Raw genomic sequence first — 16084 nt, 5'->3', positions numbered from 1 at the left:
GGCTGTTCTCTCACGCCGCGTGGCTGGCGTGGCCTCGCCGGCACGCCTCGCGGGGAAAGGGCGTCGAGCAGCCGCCCGGGCAGGTGCCCGCTTAGCCGCTTTAGCCTGAAGGGACCGGCCGGGCGGCGGCGTGAAACGGCTGTCCGCGGGCGCCTACGGGACGGGCCCGACGCCGGAGGGTCTGGCGGCCCAGGGGAGGCGGTTGCCCCGCCGCTCCCCTCAGCTGCCTCCCCCTGCCCGGCTGAGGGGGCCGTGCTGCTGAGGGGAAGCCGCCCTGCTCGGCCGTGAGCCGGAGAGCCGGCCCAGGCGGCTGTGCGGGCCGCGGGGCGCCGTGGGCAGCCTCCCTCAGGGGGCTCGGAGCCCGGCACAGCTCACAGCCCTCAGAGCGGCGGGCCTGAGGCTCGCTGAGGTAGCAAAGGCCCAAAAGGCTTAATGCTATGGCCAGAGTAACAAACCTGACTGAGAAACGGGGTGCGCAGGAACGGCCGGACGCCTTCCAGAGGAGCTTGAGCAAGGCGAGGAGCTGCATCTACCAGTGCTCCTCCACGTAGAGGAAGGCCCTGCTGCAGTGAAGCGTTCTCTCCCTGTTCCTCTATTGCTGATGGCTCCTGTCAGCTTAGATTAAAAAAAAAAAAAAGCAGCCCCTTTTCCTGTCTACATACCTATTAAGATGAGCTGCCATTCTGAGTTACTGCTCCCTGTGCCACTGGGCTCGGAGGACCAGGGAGCAACAGTATTTTGGGAAACCCCTTTTCAGCTGGCATGTGATGAGAGTGAACTACTTTTCCATGTGAACTGGCATGTGGGGACACCTGTCACAACAGAACTAAAAGTCAGATTTTTTTGTTGTTTGTTTTTTTGTACTGAGAGCCACAAGCCCTGAAAAAGCTTGTGTATACATTAGCACAGATAGTCCATCACTGGCCCTGGGCAGGGCACATCTTCGAGTCACCATCCCAGGCTGTCCTCATGTGCAGGGGCTGATCTGTAAGAAAGAGGGGTGTCTTGGGTGCTGTAAATTAGCAAATCTCAAGATTACTTTTACCTGAACACCCACTCTCCAAAAATAAAAGTATATAGCCTCCTAACACTCATGTTTCTCCATTAATTTGAAATGTGTAACACACATTTGTAATACCTGCATAGAGGAAGAACATTAAATTCTGTTGCTGAAAGTGAGACAAACTGAAACAAAAAGGAACTGACACAGTGGTAAAATGAATCTTACCTGTCAAAACATAGCATGCACCTTCTTTCTCACTCTCCCACAAAGATGACCTTTTTGAAAAACAGTAAACACAGTCCTACAGTACCTACACATTCAGCTTCTTTTTGAGTGTAAAGTCTCCTATTTGCAGCATACAATTAGTTTTCCAAATACAAGGTTACTTGAGCCATGGGTTCGCCAGGATACGTCCCCCTATGATCCTGTTAACATTAAAGCAGATCACCTACTGAGGTGTTGTCAAGTGGATTGCCACAGGCTAACTAAAATACAATAATAATAATATTGACTTGTGTGTGAAAACAAGGTATAGGAATAAATAGTAGTGCAGCTTACCATGTGAGCAAGGACGGGGGATTGGGGCTGCTGTGAGAGCCCTCTTTTAGAGTCACAGGATAATTTTGGCTGGAAGGCACCTCTGGAGGCCACCTGGTCCAGCACCCTGCTCACCGCAGCACCAACACGGGTCACACTGTGAGGGCTCAGTCTCTGCAGTTTGTCTGGGCCAGTTTGCTACAGTGGTGCAGTAATAACCAATACTAATTACAGCCGATTTGGAAATGCTGATACGGGTTAAAATTAGCAGGGTTTTTATTATTTCTCACCTTCCTACCAGCTCTTCTCTTTACTTAAATATAAGGTGACACACTTGTAGCATGTAACAAAAGTATTTAAGCAAAACCAGAAAAACTAACAATCTTTTTTTTTTTCCTTCCTTTGCATCCTATAGTAGAGACACTGTTAATTCGCAACCTGTGCATCACTTGTATGTATAGAAATAACACCCTGATGGATGGGAAAGTCAAAAAAGGGGAGAGCAGGGCGATCACTGAAACATCATGAACCACCCCTCCCATTTACTCCACTTAAAATCTCCCTAGGAAACCAGAGAAGGAACAGTGTTTATTTCATTTTCTAACCTTCGCTTTGGTTCATTTCTTACTGTCTTTAAGAAGCAATTACTTCTAAGGGTGGCCCTTAATGTATGAAGAGTGGCAGTTTGGCAATGCAGCATAGATAGAGAAGATACACACAGGGATTCGTGAAGCGGCAGAGGCAGGAAAACCCACCGAGTGTGGTGGTTGGTGTCACTGGCAGAAGAAAGGCATCATTAATTGATCAGATGTGTCAGCCAAGAAGAGCTGTACAGATACAGATAAGATATTTGTTTGATTTGGCTTGAAAATGGGAACTGGTATTGAAATTTAAAATGAAGTTTTGGCATGACCCGAATGACAAACAGACTGGACCAGGAAGGTGAATACTACATGGTCATAGTGAAAGAGGCTGCAGCTGTTTGCATGTACGTTTACCCATTGTAATGGCAACAGGAGTACATGGCTACTGGTCAAAACCACCCAAAAACTTGCTCCATGCAGCACCGAGCAGCTCACAAAGCAGACTATGGTTACAGAAGTCCACTCAGGTCTGTCGAAGGGGAGTGATGCAGCCACAGCATGTTCTCGTGCATACAGAGTCGCTTTTAATTCAATTACCATCTTCCATTACTGAGGAAATAAATGTGGGAGGAAACAAAGGACAGGCACAGAGAAGCAAAACAGGGGTAGAAAGTAGGAGATATATGCTTACTGTGTCTCATTTGGCTCCATAGGGCTTTAGAAGGGCTGTCATACATCATGACATTTATTATTTCTGTCATGTACTAGGATGAGAAGTCCATTACAATATCGATCATTTTACTCTGCTCAACTCCACGCTATGTAATACTCAGCATAGCTGAAAAAGCTTACAAGTGATTTAGAAATAGCCATACAGGGAGAATTGAGGAAAAAATCGGAGTCAACATGGTTTCCCTTAATGGAATTCTCTTTTTAGTAAGCTTTTACAAAACTTAGGAAATTGCATTTTAAACATGGTTAAAGCCACAGCACAGTTGCAGTCAAGCAATCAGAAGCTACAGACACAATAAAGATTTCCTATGCAATCTTAATTCACACGCTGACATAACAACATAATCTTCAGCTGTGTTGCCCCATCATGGCTGTCACATAACCTCTTCACCTCCTTTCACCAGTCAATAATTTCTGCCCCAATGAACTCAGGGCCAAAATCTTAAAAGGCATCAGAACGCTTACCCTTCCTCGATATCAAAAAGACCACTTGCAAACCTGAAAATCCAAATATTTCAATTTAACCTGAAATAACCAAAGATTGCAGTCGTCGGATGGGGCAGCACAAGGGAGGTGCTAGCTATTATCATTGGTGTACCATCAGCAGGACCAGGCAGCAGGAGCAGGACGCTGTTCCAGCACTGCAGTGGCAGCAAAGACAGAGCTATCCTGCAGCCAGCTCAGGACAGGGAGACGTAACGGAAGACCATCCTTACCTGGTTGTCTTCTTTCTTACCTGCAGTCTGCTTTTTGCTGCTGATCCTGCCGCAGGTGGACACTAGAAGTTTTCTTCATCATCCTTCGTTAATGTACTGTCTGTTCCATGCCCAGCTTCGCCTGTAACACATTATTTATGCAGAGTAGCATGAAAGTCTGCATCAGAAGATCCTTCAGCACTGGAGAAAGCTGCATATAGGAAGGGGAGCCAAGGGAGGCTGATGACCTGGCCTGTGTGGTTATGAGAGCATGTGCTGGTGCTGCTCCATCTCTTCTATATTCTTGCATATAGCTTTCAAGGGATCCTTCTCATGTTAGGGCCTGATTTCAGACATTCATCCCTAAAAGGGAGGAATAACAGATAAGCCAGAATGTCCTTGAGGAAGGCACTCAGGTATCACAGTGATGATAAGAAACAAAGTTACACAGACAGATTACACCAGGTGTTAACATCACAACAGTAAAACTTGAGATAGCCTGAAATTTCTCTTTTTTTTTCTTCTTTTTTTCTTAAATACTCTTGTAGTGGGTTGTCGTGGTTTAACCCCAGCCAGCAACTAAGCACCACACAGCCACTCACTCACTTCCCCCCATCAAGTGGGATGGGGAGAAAATCGGGAAGAGAAGTAAAACTCGTGGGTTGAGATAAGAACGGTTTAATAGAACAGAAAAGAAGAAACTAATAATGATAATGATAACACTAATAAAATGACAACAGTAATGATAAAAGGATTGGAATGTACAAATGATGCACAGTGCAACTGCTCACCACCCGTCGATCGACACCCAGTCTCAGATGCAGTGATCCCCCCCTGCCCCCACTCCCCCCAGTTTCTATACTAGATGTGACATCCCATGGTCTGGAATACCCCTTTGGCCAGTTTGGGTCAGCTGCCCTGGCTGTGTCCTGTGCCAACTTCTTGTGCCCCTCCAGCTGGGCATGAGAAGCTGAAAAATCCTTGACTTTAGACTAAACACTACTGAGCAACAACTGAAAACATCAGTGTTATCAACATTCTTCTCATACTGAACTCAAAACATAGCACTGTACCAGCTACTAGGAAGACAGTTAACTCTATCCCAGCTGAAACCAGGACATGGGTTGACCCTGGCTGGATGCCAGGTGCCCACCAAAGCCATTCTATCACTCCCCCTCCTCAGCTGGACAGGGGAGAGAAAATACAACAAAGGGCTTGTGAGTCGAGATAAGGACAGGAGAGATCTCTCACCAATTACCATCACGGGCAAAACAGACTCAACCTGGGGAAAATTAACTCAATTTATTACAAATCAACCAGAGTAGGGTAATGAGAAATAAAACCAAATCTCAGAACACCTTCCCTCCACTCCTCCTTTCTTCCCAGGCACAACTTCACTCCCAGATTCTCTACCTACCCCCCCAGCAGCGCAGGGGGATGGGGAATGGGGTTTATGGTCAGTTCATCACACATTATTTCTGCTGCTTCATCCTCCTCAGGGGCAGGACTCATCAGACTCTTCCCCTGCTCCAGCATGGGGTCCCTCCCATGGGAGACAGTCCTCCATGAACTTCTCCAACGTGGGTCCTTCCCACAGGCTGCAGTTCTTCACGAACTGCTCCAGCGTGGGTCCCTTCCATGGGCTGCAGTCCTTCAGGAGCACACTGCTGCAGCGTGGGTCCCCCACGAGGTCACAAGTCCTGCCAGAAAACCTGCTCCAGTGTGGGCCCCTCTCTCCACAGATCCGCAGGTCCTGCCAGGAGCCTGCTCCAGCGTGGGCTTCCCACGGGGTCACAGCCTCCTTCGGGAACCCACCTGCTCCGGAGTGGGGTCCTCCCCGGGCTGCAGGTGGAGATCTGCTCCACCGTGGACCTCCCTGGGCTGCAGGGGGACAGCCTGCCTCACCATGGTCTTCATCACCACGGGCTGCAGGGGAATCTCTGCTCCGGCGCCTGGAGCATCTCCTCCCCCTCCTTCTTCACTGACCTTGGTGTCCGCAGGGTTGTTTCTCTTACATGTTCTCACTCCTCTCTCCAGCTGCCGTTTCTGTCTGTCCCACAACTTTTTTTCCTTCTTAAAAATGTTATCACAGAGGCGTTACTGCTATCGCTGATGGGCTTGGCCTTGGCCAGCAGCGGGTCCATCTCAGAGCCGGCTGGTATTGGCTCTGTCGGACACAGGGGAAGCTTCCAGCAGCTTCTCACAGAAGCCACCCCTGTAACCCACCCCCCCGCTACCAAAACCTTGCCACACAAAGCCAATACAACTCTAAAAGCCATAGCAACGGACACAGGATCTAAACATTTGGTATGAATGATCAAGCCTTCAGTACTGGATAATTAGTTCTAATTTAGAAATAATACAACATGTATCTGAATATAGGTCCCTTAACAAAAAGACAGCAAAATTGTACTCTTGGTTTTTTTGCATGCAGCTGAGGTTCAAATACAGCTCTACTGATGCCCAAATAGATGGTATTAGCCTGGATCTCAGCTAAGTGTTTGCAATGGTAAACAGTAAAAGTTGGATTTTTGTGGTGACGTGGATCATATCAACAGGTCATGGACCAGGACATAACATGGTCAGAGCTTGGAGCATCACAGGAGCTAGATGTTGGAGTACCTGGGTTAGCATGGCCACACTTTGGGGAGGGAGGGAGGAAAGAAGACAGGGTGTAAGAAGGATGCTTCTTCCATTGAGTTATATGACCTGATGCAGGGATGAGCTGTCTCTGCTTGCCTGCCTTCATACTGGACATGTGTTAGAGCCACACCTTTAAAGAAAAGTGGGAAAAAATTTGTGCCAGATACAATTCAAGGAGAAATAGTATGCTGAACATTTTCACCAGCCCCTGCCAATATTCAGGACAGTCCTTACCAAATGAGTGTCTCTGGTCCTTAAACAGGATGTAATCAGCAGATAAACTGAATGCTACCAACTTCTGTATATTGTGCACATACACTGCTTTGCAGCAACATTTTAGATCAAGGATCCTATCAGCACTCCCACGTGCTGTTTCCTGCCCAGGAACCATGACTCCAGGGCATATCTTATACAGATTGCTTTTCCACCTGCACTGCTTTCTGGATTTTTTTTTTCTGGAAAAAATTGGCCCTAAAAGTCAACATACTTTGAAACTTTCTGCGCCCCGCTGGTCCAAAGGTGAGACAACCTCCCAGTAGAAGGCGTAATAAAAATTTGGAGCTGATGGGGCAGAGGTGACTCAGGAAGGAGTGTGTCAGTGAAGAACTCCATAAGCCATGTGCATGCAAAGCTGGCAAGGCAGACTACACATAACCGTTTCAGCTACTATGCTGCAATAATGCCAGATGCCCTTGCCCCATGAGCTTGTCTACAATGCCTCCCCCAGAATATAATTTCCTGCTGTACACTTCTACTATACCTGCTGCCAGCCCACAGCACGTCTCTGCTTGTTAAACCCAATGAACTTGATCCCCAGATGATGCTCTGCATCACTGCCAACATGCATGAGCTCTGCTGACCACCTACAGGTGACCAAGGTCATGGAGATGGGAGAGAATACATGGTACTCCACATAAAATAGCCTGTTCTGGTGGTCACTTTTCACATCTACTTCTTCTGCAGTACAGGCTTTAAAATAATCTCCCTGGTGCCCCATGGTTCCCACAGGCTCTGGGAAGGGCAGAGCTAAGGCCATGGGGTAGGGTGACAGCACACGCTTGTCCAGTACCTGATTTTCCTGTGTTTGTTGTGCTCCTTCGTCTCTATAGCTTCACTGTCAGAGCTTGAAATGCAGGTCCATTTGATGTCTGGGAAGCATGTAAGACGCTGTCAGGCAATCATCATTTTAGGCAGATGCTCTGGGTACAAGTTCAGGAGAGAGATTCCCTCTGCTCAGAGCTGTCTGTTCTCATTTCAAGATCAACAGCACCATCTAGTGACCCCAAATCAGCTTCCTACATACCTGTCTGCCTTATCTCCCACGTATCACACATTCCTCCAGGTCTTCCAGGTGAGGGTTGTCTGTTTGCACCTCTCTACATCTCTCCTGCTAGAGGGTTCTTACTAGAAGGTTTGGCATGGTGGAGGCTGAGGGCACTCAGCCACAGTCACAGACCTCTGAGCTGGGATGGGATGATCCAGATTAACTCACAGGCCAAGAAATATCACCAAGCTGTGTGCCAGACCCCATTTGGCTCAGTGAGAATCTTTTCTGCCTTTCTGGGCATGTCTCACAGCTTCCACATTCAAAAGAAATCTGCACAGGGAAAGAAAATAATCCTCCTCTTGGTTCTCTACTGTGTTTGATCTTGCTCACGTGCTATGTAAGGACCTCAAGCACACCAGTCAAATGTCATGTTTTGTCCCCAAGAGCCCACTGGCGTACGTAGCTGAAAATACAAGTGTCAAGAGAGTCAAAAGCATGGCCAACATTATTTCTGGCCTCTGCAACAGGTAGACAGGCAGCTCCACACCTCCAGCATGGAACAAGCCCTTCTGTTCCTCTCCCCGTCACCCCTTCCCGCAAAAAAAAAAAAAAAAACCCACAAAAATAAAAATCTGCAGGATCCTCACACAAACCTGGAGAGACCGATGTTTCATTATCATCTCAGCTCCTGCACTGCTGCATCTCACCCCCTCCACAACAGTCTCCAGGGACCCCAAGGTGGATATAAAGACAGAAGGACACCAGGTTGACGGCAGTATGATTTTGTGCCTCTATTTTTTTCCCCGCCAGGGCAATTTGTAAATTTCAACCCGCTCTACTTCACTATTGCATTCTCTCAGTTCCTTGACTCTTCAACAGGGCACCTTGCCAGGCTGAGGATGCTGCAGGGAAGGAAACAAAAGGACCCCAAGTTTTTGACTGCTCATGGTAAAGAATTCTGATGCATCAAGCATCTCCAGCATCAAGGTCATGGCCAGGAAAATCATACTATGTGAGATACATGTGGCGAGCTCTTATATTTCAGTTTGCTCATTAGGGTAAAATAGGTCCATGTTCCCAGCTTGTGCTAGAGGGCACTCTTAGAGACCAGGAATCTGGAGCCATGTGTTTATACACAAGCATCTGGATCGCAGCTCTCAAGTTTGCAGAGACAAGCCTGGGAAAGGTCTTTCAAGAGAAACTGCTTCAGAATCATGAAAAAGAACAAGATGGGTGTTTAAAGCCATCCCCATAAATCAATTTCTTTCTTGGACTTTACTGAGCTTATCTAATGTAAAAGTAAACCATTCTGCATTCTGGGTTATATTTGTCCAGTTGGGGCAGCAGGATGGGGTTTTTAGCATCGCAGCAGCATTCCAGGGTGGTTTACTGGCTCCCCCACACAAAACATCCTCAGTTCACCTTACATGCTCACATATATAGCTGCTTATATGTTTATAGGCTTCTGGAGGCTTTTGGACAAAGATATTTAGTGAACAAATGAATGTTCATCACATTTTCAAACTACAGTTGTGAAAATTTTACGGATGAAACAATGGGCTCTGGTCTGATCTCTGATCACAAACGTGACTATAGAGATGTAATACACAGCTCTATGATCTGTCTCAAGCACTGCAAAGGTCAGAAAATCAAATTGAATGTTAGGAATCACTGGGAGAGAAACAGAAAATATCATTAGGTCAGTGTATGAGTGCAGGGTACAACCACGTCTTGACTACTATAGGTAGCAATAGTCCTGTTGTGAAAAAAAGACAAAATAAAGGGCTAGTCAATAACAAGAAGCATGGAGAACGAGAAACAACTGTCTGCTGTCTCTTCTAATACAAGAAATAGAGGGCATAAAATGAAACTTGTAGGTGGCAGATTAAATAAAAAAAAAAAGAGACAGATCCTTGCCCAACACGTAGCAGAACTGTGGAAGTCACTGCCACTGGATGCTGGGGACACCAGAACTTTACGTGTGTTGGACACACTCATGGGAAAAGAAAAATCGGTCAAGGGAGAGTAGACAAAAGACACCATTCTCTGGCTCAAGAAGTCCCTGAACTGCTTTGGAAGATATTCGGAGGAAAATATCACTGTAATCTTAAGCTGCTCTCATACATTTCTTCCAGCCACTGCTGGCAGCCAGACACTGGGCTGGCTGAGCATTTAATCTGATCTGAACAGGGAGGAGGCGAGGGGCTCCTCAACCCAGGCTCAATGCCAGATGTTCCACGCAGACCTGGACCTCAAGAGCCCTTCAGCCCAGGCTTGACTCCAGCCCAATATAACTGCAGTGCTGGTTACAAGACCCAGATCCAGAATCAAGTTCAGTTTCAAGGCTGATCACACGCTGCAGTGGGGTTTCAGGTCTAGCAGCAGAGGTTTAGGATATTTTGGCTGGCCATTTCCATCCAGGCGTAGCCATCTCGGACAATCCCACAGTGGAAGACTGTTAAGTTATGGCAAGGGCTCCTACATGCTTGTACTATCACCTACATTTGAAACCTACTTCAAATGAAGTCTCTCTGTTTTACTGCTGGTCGTAATTTGCAGCAGGTCAAGATGGAAAGGTGACAAAATATTCACATGATCATCCTGATGCTCATCTCACAGCTTCATCCTATAGTGGGGAAAACTAATCCCCAGAGCAGTTACACACAATGGCAAAATTACCCAACTCCCTTGATTCCTGGATGACACAAAGGAAAAACACGTGGACCTCCTGTTTAATTCTCTGCATTTCCCATGCCAGTTGGGAACTCTGGTCACGAATGGCACATGTTTGTGATCCAGACTTTTAAAAAGCAGGTGATGGGTTTACCAGTGGTTGTGTTATCAATTAATATGTATAATACAATTGAAATAACCAGGGAGCTGCTAAAATCCTGTGTACAGCCCCCATCAGTTAATATTTAAAATAGGGAAACAATAACTAGAGATGATTCAGTGCTTAGGAACTAACTACTAGACAATGGGGCTTTATGTTTATATGTCAGAAAAGGTAATGGCTTGTGGTCTGGTCAATAAACCTTGAAGAACTGCTTGGAACTGCCAAGATTAGGGAAGAAGTAGGCAAAAGGTAATTCCTACAGAGGGAGATCGCGACCACCGACTCATTGACCACAGACTCAAATGATACCACCTACTCAAAAGAAGACCATGAAGGAAGAAGACAGAGCCTGCACACTAAGTTACATGAGGGGCGAAGAAGAAAGAACCAATCATTAAGGAAAATAACAATATGTATTAGTTAAGTGTATAAATGTGAGAATTTTTGAGACAAGAGTGTGCTGTCCTGAGACAGGCACCCCTTCATGCACATCAATGAAATTAATTTGAAAAATACCTCGATTCTGTGTGTTATTGGCTTGTACACTGGGTAAATGAACTCTATTTGTGAGACAACAATTGGGGTCCTATGGGATGTTAGTTCTCAAAAGAATGTAGAACTTCCTTTACAAGAAAGAGGATTTCCAGTTTCCTCAAGAAGAAAGAGATGATTTTTCAATACTTCTTCAATTTCATCTAGAATTCGGAAGCCTGAGTGCTGACAGCAACCTCAAAATAAGAGTTCCCATCTGTCTTGTACTGCGCTTTTCAGGCTTTGCTCTCTATTTGCAAATCTCTAACAAGTTGCCACGGAGCTCTTTGCCTCTTTGCCAACATCTTTACTTTGTTTTGTTAAGTAAGAACGTTAACTGGTCTGACACAACCAGATGTACTGCACACATCTCAGCAGCTTCCTGCTGCTGCCAGGTTGGGCCCATCAATTTCATTTGCCTTCGTTGTGGTGCCTTTTAACATTTAATTACAAAGCAGCACTTGTCAGTCACTTTAGTTATCATCTGCCATTTCTGTCACCTCAGCAAGAGCCCAGAATCCCTCCAGCTTCGTCGCCAGCGGGGTTTTGAGGTGGGAAGGTCTGTCCCAGGAACGCTTTTAATAACTAGCTGTTGACAGATCAATTAGCGCTTGGCAGTCCCAAAGTTAGCGTCGCCCACGTGCTGTCACTGTGTCACACTTGCTCGCAGGCTGGTTCATTGCTCTTGTACGCTCCTGTCTAGCAAACACGCCTGGCACGTGGCAGGGACACCTCCCACGTGCCCAGGCGTCCCTCGGAGCAAGCAGCACGTAGCTGTGCTGGAGCTGAGCAGGAGACCAGGTGGATCAGCTCCACAAGGTCCACGAGGTCCACGATGGCATCCCTCCGTGCTCCGTCACGGTCATCGTGGTGTCCACCAACAGGCTGCATCAGACCCACTCTAAACGAAAGCTGCTGCAATCAGGTGCAAACCCACAATGCGTATGTTGGCCATAGGGGAGCAAAGGTCAACTGAGGGGGTCTCAGACACCCACTTGTTAGACCTGGCATGCCTTATCGTCACCTGCTGCCAGCATCCAAGGTGCCTGCAGAGCCATGGTACCTCCACCGGTCCTCCTAGCACCATCCTGTAACACTCCTGCTCCTCCCTATAGTGCTGAAGGGTGCATAGCCTCTGGTTCACAGAGGCTCCACTGGTTTTGTTTTACCAGACATAGCATTGTTGTAGACTTACGTTTCCAAAACTAATAGATCTTAACAAAAAAAAGTCACTCCATGTAATGAAAAAAGGGATCAGATTCTCAGCTGATATAAATGTCATTAGTCAGTGTAAGAACATCATCCCCCAGGTATGTTAAATCCACTGGAGATACAGCAAGGATAATTTTGGCTCACTTGTTTCTTGTTAATACATTGGAAAACCCGGATCAGTTCTGCAGCCACATTCGTGTGGCCTTCAGTGGCACCACACCGAGAGGGCTGGCACCACTGAGACAAGCTGCTTGTCTCAAACTCAACTAAGGCCCCACACGCCAGGCATTTTTCTCATCAGTGACAACATGAAACCGTTTTCATCAGAGTTTTGGGCTCTGATTTTGCTGTCAGATAGGCAGAACCCTTCGTTAACTAATGCGAAGTCTAGGAGCTCCCGGGGCACTCAAGCCAAGTTCATGTCAGTGCCTTTACAGGATGGGGACTCGCATTTGGGTCTGATGCCCCCTCGCAGGAAACGTGAAACAACAGGGATAAATCAATGCAAAGTGTTCCAAGCAAGTGGATTTGTCAGAGGGAAGAGGCATGAGCGAGGGCGATGCACTGGAGATATCTGTACACCAGAGGGCACTCCGAAATTACATATGTCGAAGGGAAAATTTATCAAATTATCGGGGCTGGGAAAAGATCTAGGATAGCAGGAGGAGTGGGGATTTCACCTGTAAACAAAGAATTTTTAACCTTTACGCCACCAGGTAAGGGTGACTTTAAAATACTGAAACCTGTATTAGAGAAACAGAATATTTTGCTAACAAAACATTTTTGAAGTCTTGAAATCTGCATCAGTCCTTGCAGTGTTTGGCTTGATTTATATTTCATTTATGAAGGTATAACTTTGCAGCAACTTTGCTGGAGTCAGACCCATTTAATCAACATTAAATCTGGCCTTTTGGGTATCTTAAGCTTCTCTGAACAACTCTTCCTTTCTGCAAAAAACAAACTTCAGAGTGCCATCATTTTTCATGGAAAACTATGGAAATACGGGCACCTGAATTGGGCAGGGAGCACCAGGAGATTCCTTTGGGAAAAATCCCTATGCTCTCCAAGCAGCCCCGAATAAATAAATGCCCACGATTGCAGGGACTGCGGCAGCCAGACCTTCGCTGGCGACCTCGCCGCTAGAAGGCAAAAGCAAATACACGGAGGGCCAGACTGGCTCTCGAAAGCCCCTGCTTCCAGCCCTGGAAACGCTCCCCTGGGGCACACAGCATTGCCACCCTCAGCTCTACCAACAGATTTCTTCTCTGCCGTTACGGGCACAGTATCTTTCACCAGTGTCAGCATTTAAGATGTTTTCCTGCTCGCACTCCAACAACCTAACCATGTAACAGCAACTCCAAAAAGGATGGTTTTGGGGTAACAATCCCAAAAAGGATGGAATCTGCAGGAAGGTGCAGGACTGCCTGTTGGTTTCGGGCGAGCCCTGGAGCAGGTTGAATCCCACAGGTTTCCTGGGGAAGGGAATCCTGGAGGTGGAGGGATCTCTGTAAGTCAGTCCAAGGATCCCAGCTCAATAAACAGAGAGACAGATAATAGCATTTGAACACTATCTTCTCCAATTCAATTGTATTGATTCATTGCCTGTCCAATGAAGCCATCAAGTGTACAAAATGGTTAATCTTATATTTTTTTTCCTGCTGTCTGCTCAGAGGAGTGAAGTTGTAAACACAGACCCACGCAAGGGGGGTGGCGGTGGGGGGGATATTTGACTTTTTTTCAAGGCAGATGCTGCGGTGCGTCTGTGCAAAGCAGATCCCATTTTAGCACAGGGCAAAGGAAGGACACAAGCCCTTCCCAATTCAGGCTCCCACTGCAAAGCTGCTCCACCTGAGCAGCTCCACGGTTCGGACTGGCTGGCAAACCTCGCTGCCGTCACCGCGCTGGCCCAACCTCTCGGAGCCGAAAGGAGCATCAGCATCACCAGCCTGGGCAGAGCCTGCCCCTGCACTGCCCTGCCGGACCCCAAACCCAGCTGGGGGCTGCTGGCCTTCCTCCCTCCTGTTGATACGTGGGGCTTAGCAAGGCCCATCTGACCTGCACGACTTACCTAGGTCAAAGCCTAACCCGTCTAAGTGAGGGAAACAATATTCCAGCCCATACAAGCAGACCTGAAACACGCAGGAGACGGCTGTTGTTTGAAACACGCCACTTCAAAATGGAAGGTGGCATGTCCGGCTGGGGCCAGCGGGTCCCCGGCTCCTGTGCTGGACGGCTGGGAGAGAAGGAAAATGATTTATTTTTTTAAAAAGTATTTTATTTCAAAATGTACATTTGCAATTAAAGGCTAAGTATGGTGTATATTTTATTAATGATGTGGGATAGCGAGGCATTTTAAAGCTCTCTTTTGTTTTGATGATTTTTTTTTTTTTTTGGAGGAGAGGAAGGAATTGAAATGGAAAGCTTAACACTTATATTTCAAAAATTTGGCTTATATTTTAGGTTCTGGTAACATGCAATTACAGGCACTTAGAAAGAATTCCCTTTTTTATATTATGCCCTAGAGCATAAAATTAAGAGGCCAATTCAGGCTTTGTACTGCTTTCAGAGGCAGTTTGCTTCAGCATAGATCAACATGGAGACTGACTGTCGCCTTTCTATTGAATTAGGTCTATATTTTTGACAAGTATGGCAGCAGTATCATCACTTTAATCACCAACAATCCATTGTGTCTCTTTATGCTAATAAATAAAACATTCTGTGTTAAATATTTCCCAGTAAGCACTTGAAGACCTGCAATCACCACTCCTTCTATATGTTCCCAAGTAAAATAATATAATGGTAATAAAATCAAATGATGTCTAGGAGTTTTATAGACAACTAATAGCAGTTATTGCAAAGTGCACATCAGATACCAATTGAAGGTTACATTTCTATTTAATATAATATAGCATGCATATTTCACTAACTGTCTCTGTATATCAAATGAATTAAACAATATGATGATATCGGTCAAAACCGGAGTTCTTTAGGAGAGGCCTTTAGGCGGAAGTTTTACTGGAGCTGTGTTTTAAGAGTGGGAGCCTCTGGAGCACTGGATGCAAAACATGGGAAAATCATCCCAAGTTACAGAGAAATTGCCACGGAAACGTCCTGCCCTTCCCGGCCGGTCGGTGCCCTCCTGAGGGCACGGCCAGCCCTCTCCACGCGCTGGGGCTTTGCTCGAGGGGCTGATGGTAGCAAGGGTCTCGCAAACCATCACAGATACGGCCGGGAGGGGCCCCCAGCCCATCACCCTGTCCTCTGTTCTGGAGGGACACGCCGGTCTAAGAACGACTCCTGGAAACAGAGCAGAGACGTAGGTCATAGAATAAATTCAACCAGATCAACAGTGAGCAAATGAAGGCACCCGAGCATCCTGCCACACGTCGTCCGGGGGGCTCCGCCAGCGGCTCCGCCGGGGCTCAGGGGGGGGCTCCTGCAGCGTCCCGCAGCCACCCGGGCACAGGGTGGCCCCCGTGGGGTCCACTGTCCGCACTCTCCCACCGACTTCCCCTGCTCCCGCCATCCAGGTTACCCTGCACTCCCCAAATCCTCCTCCCCCTCGCTGCTCGGCCGTCCCAGGGCTGTACGAGCCCTGGAGCCCCCTTTGCCGCTGGAGCGGCTCCCGCACCGGCACCGGGACCACGCCGCAGCGTGGGAGCCCCGGCGCGGCTCCGAAAACACGCCTCGTCCTCGATGCCCCTGATTTCCCTGGCTTCATTCCCACACTTCACTCTGGAGTCTGGGAGCCTTGGAGTCACCCTAAAGAAACCTTCCCTAAACTTCAGCTCAGCTTGTCGAGAGATTTTTCCCATCCCCGTTACTAATATACCTAATATATTCAGGGGGCCCCGCCTCAGTCAACATGAATTGTAAACCATTTCTCTAATCCCCTCAACAATACCCTTCCCTAAACCTTTTTTCTATCTTAATTAGATATTCTATCCCTTTGGTTTAAAATAGTATTTAATTTCACTTAATGATTTCAACAAAAAATATTAGGATTCCCCAAACAGACATGTTCCCTCTGAATTCTCTCATTCT

General features: G+C 47.1%; 1 protein-coding gene across 1 annotated transcript in view; it reads right to left on the bottom strand.

Annotated features, from left to right (window-relative positions):
* The window catches only part of NPM1 (nucleophosmin (nucleolar phosphoprotein B23, numatrin)), a 36828-nt gene that overhangs the window by 13575 nt on the left and 7169 nt on the right, over positions 1-16084 (bottom strand). The window lies entirely within an intron of this gene.

The sequence above is a fragment of the Haliaeetus leucocephalus genome, unplaced genomic scaffold (assembly GCF_000737465.1).
Source record: "Haliaeetus leucocephalus isolate CR32 unplaced genomic scaffold, Haliaeetus_leucocephalus-4.0 Scaffold656, whole genome shotgun sequence".
NCBI classification, from domain to species: domain Eukaryota; kingdom Metazoa; phylum Chordata; class Aves; order Accipitriformes; family Accipitridae; genus Haliaeetus; species Haliaeetus leucocephalus.
The sequence above is the reverse complement of the archived record's forward strand: the minus strand, read 5'-3'. Positions and strand labels throughout refer to the sequence as shown.